Raw genomic sequence first — 7686 nt, forward strand, 5'->3', positions numbered from 1 at the left:
CTGAGCAGGGAGCCCAATCGAGGGCTCCATCCTGGGACTCTGGGATCATGACCTGAGTTGAAGGCACATGCTAAACCGACTGAGCCACCCAGATACCCCTGCATTATTTTTTTAACACATGTGATAGTTGGATGCATTAACTTGGCTAGGCTGTATGCATCAATTGTTCAAACACTGTGAGTTATTTTGTAGATGTGATTTTTTTAAAAGTTTATTTATTATTTTTTTTAGGAATCTCTACACTCAGTGTGGGGCTCAAACTCCGAGCCCCCAGATCAAGAATCACATGCTCTGCTGACTGAGCCAGCCAGGCACCCTGATGACTCTTAATTAAGAATAATATTCTTTAAATCAGTGCACTTTAAGGGTATTATCCCAGACAATCTGTGTGGGTCAGATTCAATTAACAGAAAAGCCTTTAGAGCCTTGAGGTTTCTTGGAAGGAAGAAGACATGCATAGTGTGGACTGCGGCTATAGCTCTTGGCCCAGAGCTCCAGCTTGCCCTTTCAGACAGCCTGCCCTAGGTACTTTAGACTTGCCTAGCTCGCCCCCAACTGCTGAATAAGCCTACAGTTTGCAATAAATGTACCTTTCTGTATTTTCCCGTCTCTCTCATTCTCTATCTCTCTGTATAGCTATTCCTCTCTTACTCTTTCCATCTCTATCTTCATATTTATATACATATACTTTAGAGTGAAATATCTGGATACTTGGATAGGTGTATATATATTATATATTAATAGACCATGCCAGTTTTCCATGGTCTATTTTTTCCATTCCAAAAATAATGCAGGGGTATCTGGGTGGCTCATACCTGCGTGGTTATACCTGTGTGTGTGTGTGTGTGTGTGTGTGTGTGTGTGTACACATCTCCTACTGGTTCTGTTTCTGTGGTAGGAATGACTGGATTTTGTGGGGAGGGGGTTGGAAGGAAGAATAGTTTTTAAGTAAGTATTAGTTCCCTTAGTTTCCTGGGGCTGCTGCAACAATTTACCAGAAACTTGGCTTAAAACAACCAAAATATATTCCTTATATTCTCTCATAGTTCTGGAGGCCAGAAGTTCAAAAACATTGCCTCACTTAAGCAGAATCACAGCAGGAGTAGGGCCACACTTCCCCCAGAGCTCTAGACAAGAATCTGTTCCTCGAATTTTCTTGTTTCTTTTTTTTTTTGTTAAATTTTTTTTTAAAGATTTTATTTATTTATTTGACAAACAGAGATCACAAGTAGGCAGAGAGGCAGGCAGAGAGAGAGGGGGAAGCAGGCTCTCCGCTGAGCAAAGAGCCCCGATGTGGGGCTCCATCCCAGGACCCCAAGATCATGACCCCAGCTGAAGGCAGAGGCCTAACCCACTGAGCCACCCAGGTGCCTCCAATTTTCCTGTTTCTGAGGCTACAGGCATCCTTTGCATCTGGTGCCACACACCAGTCTTTTTTTTTTTTTTTTTTAAAGATTTTATTTATTTATTTGTAAGAGAGAGAGAGTGAGAGCGAGCACAGGCAGACAGAGTGGAAGGCAGAGTCAGAGGGAGAAGCAGGCTCCCTGCGGAGCAAGGAGCCCGATGTGGGACTCTATCCCAGGACACTGGGATCATGACCTGAGCCGAAGGCAGCTGCTTAACCAACTGAGCCACCCAGGCGTCCCAGCCACACACCAGTCTTCAAGGGTAGCATCTTTAAGTCTCTCTGCCTTGTCTTCACAGAGCTTTCTCCACGAGGTGTGTAAAATGCCTTGGTGCCTCCCGTACAGGGAGTGATAGCACTCAGCGCACCCGGTATAAACCAGGAAAGCCTCCCCTCTCAAGATACTTAATTTAATCCACATCTAAAATGCTTGTGTTTTTCGTTTTTGTTTTTGTTTCGCAATTGTTAGGTCGTATTCACAGGTTACAGTGATTAGGATGTGGATATCTTTTAGGAAGTCATTTTTCATCCTACTACAAAACAATTTTAATTTAATAGATACGCAGAGAAATAATGCTTTTATTTTAACTGGTATTGGAAGATAATTAATATAAGTAATGTTTACATTCAAAACATTTCTAATCAAGATCCAAAAGGATTAGAGAGAAGTTTCCTCCAGTTGAGAATGTGTATTTATAGGAACTATAGCCATCACTCTTAATGAATGTACTGTGAAAAATAGATAATGCAAATGAAGTCTTTATAAATCAATGTATAAATAATAATTGTTAAAAATTCACTGATTCTGTGGAGCTTCAAGAATGTCAATGTCTCATTATTATGAAATTGTCATAACAAATTGACAGACTAGGAAGGCCATTATTGAGTATAGCAGTAAATAAAGAATAATCTTTTGTTTTTCAGAATTAGCTATGAAAATGAACAAAACTCAGTGTTATTAGTCACTAAAGAAAACTAGAAAAATATCATTTTGCTGGTCATATTTTAAAGTCTATAAGTTACTCTCCATCAGGCCTGGGGAACTGGAGTTCCCTGGTTATAGAACAGATTCCCATCGGAGAGTGGTAAGTAAATAGGTAGATAGATAGATTATTATCATTTTTTCAAATAGGAAACGAAGCTTTCACGCTATTCATTAATCTTATTGAACTGGCACCTGATCCTCAGAGAAATGGTCTCAATCTCATTAAGTCAAGGCAGCTACCATTCCAGAGAAAATAAGCAGAGAGGAAAAAAAATACTCTATTTATAGGAGTTTTTTAAAAAGAATGTCCATCAGAAACTCTGTGGCTCGAACATGTACAAAAATACATCTATTACATTTAACTGCAACGGGGCAGAGTGAATCAGTTTCCCTGTTCTGAAATGTTAAAGGGCAGACATTTCATTTTATTTCTTCCTGGCTTCTCTACATTAAAAAATGATTCCGTTTTTGACAGACTGCGGCTGTAGATGGCCTTGTTACGGTGCACGGCCATCCTGGTGAATGACTCTGATTACTCTAGATCCTGATGCTGTGAAAATCATGTAAAAAATATAAGAATGGTTTCTTTTCCTTAAAAAAGGAAAATGCCAGGAAGTTCTCTCTTAAAAGAATAAAAAACTTCCTTCTATGGAAAACATCCTTATTTTATTAGTAAAGGCTTTGATAAGGAGCTGATAATTGTGTTATTTCTGTCTCTCTCTTTTGCTAAAATTTACCTGAAATTGTATGTAAAGTACATAATTTATTTTTAATTCTTCAGAATCTTTAAGAAGTTGAGTTAGAAACTTCGAAGTAGGAGACCAAAAGTCAGTAAGATATATGATGTTGATTCTTTTTGTGTGTGTGTGTGTTTTTAAAAAAAAAAATTATTAACATATAATGTATTACTTGTTTCAGGGATACAGGCCTGTAAATCATCAGTCTTACACAACTCACAGCACTTTCTTTTCTGAATGGGCAGGTGGGTAGAGTCAACTCACTTTAAACTCCAAGCTGTGTTAGAATGTGTTAATCCAAGCAAATTCAGGGGGTTACCAACTAGTAAGGAGTCAAATAATATCAGTGGACTAATCTAATGTGATATTGATTAACTTCCTTATAAAGATGACAAACTATAATTTAGGCCACTTCTCACCTAAGCAAAATTTTACACACACACACACACACACACACACACATGCATGTATAATACATACTTTAATATTGTGGTTGAATGATAGTGAGAAAAATAAATTTTGAAATATTATAGAACTATTTGTAAATACATAGGAAAAGTACTATCTTTTCCTTCTTAAGATTTTATTTATTTATTTGACAGAGAGAGAGCTCAAGTAGGGGAAGTGGCAGGCAGAGGGAGAGGGAAAGGGTGAAGCAGGCATCTCACATCATCAGGGAGCCCCCTACTTGGGGCTAGATCCTGGGACCCTAAGAATATGACCTGAGATAAAAGCAGAGGCTTAACAGAATGAGTCACCCAGGTATACCCAGAATACTATGGTTTCTTAAAGCTATAATCAGAAAAGAGCAAGGACATATGATTATTTAAATATCCACAAATAAAAATATTAAGAAAATTCCTGAATTTGAATGTCTAAAATATATTATGTAATTATATCTGCTTATGTAAGGTATTATTAAGATATGCTGAATATGCTAAAACCATTGGTTTTATAATTTAAAAATGATCTGTGAGGCTATATAGAAAAAGCTCTCACCATACATGCGATGAGGAATGATTCAATCCGAAGCTCAGGAGTAGAAAGGCTACTTCAGGTCTAGACAGGGATGAAGAAAGGCAGGCAGAATGCAATCTTGGCTACATTGGATGAGATAATGCTTATGGGACTTAAGACAGAGAGATATTAATTAGTATCAGAAGATTTAGTAAGGCTCTTCTGTGAGGAAGCAAGCATCTGAAATGGAATTTGAGGGGAACAACAGCAGCAGACAGGTATTTGGGTAAAGTAGGACAATCAGTTGTAAAATACAGATTAGTCAAAAAAAAAAATTACATATATGCAGAAAGCATGTTGGGAAATTTAAAATAACTGTGAAGAGAACTTTTTTTTTTTTTCTTGTGGATTCTGCTTGTTATAAAATGTCCTTGGGAAATTACATGTTAAATTAAAATTTTTATCACTGGATAGGAACACAGACTAATAATGACCACCAACATACTCTGCTTTAATGTCAGCTACACCACATTCTAAGTGTTTCTTCTGCATTATTTATTTAATCCTGACAGCCAATATAGAGGTATTACCTCCATTTTATAGATGAAGAATAAAGACCTACAAGGGTAAATAACTTCTCAAGGAAATTCAGCCAGTAACAGGCAGAGCTATTAATTGAACCCAAATAGCCTGGTCCTTAATTTGTGTTATTAACAATTACACTACCAACCGCTTCTCCAGTTTTTAAGTGTGATGTCCTAGAACAAAATGACATCACTCTAAATTAACATTTTTCACAGAAGAGTAAGATTCAAGCTACATCATTTAAATATAGAAAAAATATCAAGGTTACTAGAAATCTTATAAATATGCTTAAATACTTATTCTTTTTTTTTCTTTAAAGATTTTATTTATTTATTTGACAGACAGAGATCACAAGTAGGCAAAGAGGCAGGCAGAGAGAGATGAGAAAGCAGGCTCCCTGCTGAGCAGAGAGTCCGATGTGGGGCTCGAACCCAGGACCCCGGGATCATGACCTGAGCCGAAGGCAAAGGCTTTAACCCACTGAGCCACCCAGGCCCCCTAAATACTTATTCTTAATACTTTTCCTCTGTTATTTTCTTAACCCTGGATATGTCTCCTTTTTTGAAGAGCGGGAAACACGTATACAAGTAAGCTGTTTTTAAAAAATTCATCATTCCCTCTCCAATTATATAGATGTTTAGGGATAAAGAGCAGGGGTGGTTGCTGCTCGAATTCTGTGAAATAACACAAAACGAAGTCTATGAATAAGAATAAGCAACCTGAGATATATATATGATGCATACCATATACTAAGGAATATATGGATTTGGTTCAAATTACACCATTCTTTCTTTTCTGATCATGGATTGGAATATTTTTGTTCATTTATATTTAAATCTACTTTACAGAAATATATCATTCCATGAAAAAGCACTTGAATCTACTCAGCAGTCAAATTCAGAAAACTCGGCAAAATGTGCATACAGTGATTAAAAAAAAAAAATTACCCAAGACTTCTTTGAACGCAGTCACAACAAATGTTTGGGTTCTGAGTACATCTTTGGTAATTGTTTACTCTGGTCATCCTGAGATCACCGACTTTTAACTATCTTCTGAAATCCGGTGATTATTTGTCAACTGCCCAACTTGTTCTGAAAATGTTAGCTCTCAGGGGAAATCGTTGTTCAGACCTCTCTCTTTCTCACATTAGACTCTAGCTGTCAATGCCACAGTATGTATATTCCTGAGAGAGGACACAAGGATTCTAAGACTTCTCCTAATTAGATAGAAAGGGATATCAGAGGGGGGGAGAGAGAGAGAGAGAGAGAGTGAGAGTATTTTTTTGACAGTTAAAAGGGCTTTTCCTCTTAACTGGTACAAAATTGTTCAATGCTTGAACTAATTTCTCTGTTTAAGGCCATCATTTTTCAAGTATGGTTTCATATTTATTTATTTATTTATTTATTTCTGGTTTGTTTTTTATTGTTATTATTCCCTTGGAAAATATGTTAACATTTGCTTGCTGAGCCTGCCCTCGTGTTCATTTTGTTCATTTCACCGGATTTACTTGGTCTCCTATGTAAAAATATCCAAATGCATACTCATAATCTTTTGTGAATCTTCACCTTAATTATTGCAACATGTAAAGAATCTAAGTGATAATATTTAATAAATGGAAGCAGGAGTCTCTTCGACAAAGTTCCATTTTTTTGTTGCTTTAATGATGTAACACATAATTTATCGTGAAGATTCCCAATGGTCTGTTATTTCCCATGAACTGCATGAAGTTAATTTTCAATGTAATGCTCTTTCACAGTGACAGAAGAAATGGCAGATCCTCAAATGCAATTGGTTTCTGGAGTGAAGTCTTGTCTATTAAGAACACTAGTAACTTAGAATTCTTATTGGATAGGAAAAGAAAGCAGTGGTATAGTAATACACATAGCTATTGATAAATTGACTCATTTCTGTCATATCCAAGATTATTTGAGGTCCTAATCAACCTTCCCCCTCACATCTGTCTTAGAAATCCATCCATATGATTTACATGATGCTGTTTTTCATTTGTGTTTATAAATTTTTTAAAAATGTAATTCTTAATATGCTATTTTTTTACTTAACTATTGGAAACATGAAAGAGAAATGTAGAGGGTTTTCCCCCCAAAGTGTTATATTAAATAATAATAATATCAAAACCAAAATAAATTAGCAACTTGAAAAGCTTGTCTTCACCACTTTTATCAGATCAACTTATCAGAAATCAGTATAATCAATACACCTGAGTACAGTTAATATGGACTCTCAAAAAAGAGAGACTTCACCTATTACTCTACCCTGACTAATGTATACACAATATCATTTAACATTTGACTTGTATATCTCTAATACTTTCACATGCATGGAAGAGATACTGTAGTGGTTCAAGTCCAAGCTTCTGGCGCCACTCCTGACTGTCACTTCCTAATTTTGTGGCCTTAAACAATTCACTTCAACTCTCTGGGCCTTGATTCCCAACTCTATGGTATGGGACTAATGGGAATAATGATAGGACTGAGCACACTAATTCACATGAAACACTTAGTCTGTCAGTATAGATATTATAAAGTAAAAAAAGTAGCTCCATCTTACTCCATATTTTTTTAGCATGCATGTTTGCTTATTTGGCACTGCCTGTCGTCTTATACTTACCTGTCATTGATAATGGAAAGAAAGCATTTTCCATTTGTCACAAAACAGACATTCTCATTAAAGTTAGAAATAACGTATAGATAAGGTTCAAATTTTGTTCTAAAGGTAAGTTTCAAACTTTATTTTTGTTTTCTTTTATTTCATAATTGTAATTACACTTAACACATTTAGGGAATGTTTTCAACTTGACTTTCATTTTTCTTTGCAGTTCATTTGATACATTTTTTTTTTCTCAGAAAACACAGTAAGTGTTTACATTTAAATAGCCAAATACGGGGCGCCTGGGTGGCTCAGTGGGTTAAGCCGCTGCCTTAGGCTCAGGTCATGATCTCGGGGTCCTGGGATCAAGTCCCGCATCGGGCTCTCTGCTCAGCAGGGAGCCTGCTTCC

This window comes from Mustela putorius, unplaced genomic scaffold (assembly GCF_011764305.1).
Source record: "Mustela putorius furo isolate JIRA1106 unplaced genomic scaffold, ASM1176430v1.1 tig00000407_pilon_pilon_pilon, whole genome shotgun sequence".
NCBI classification, from domain to species: domain Eukaryota; kingdom Metazoa; phylum Chordata; class Mammalia; order Carnivora; family Mustelidae; genus Mustela; species Mustela putorius.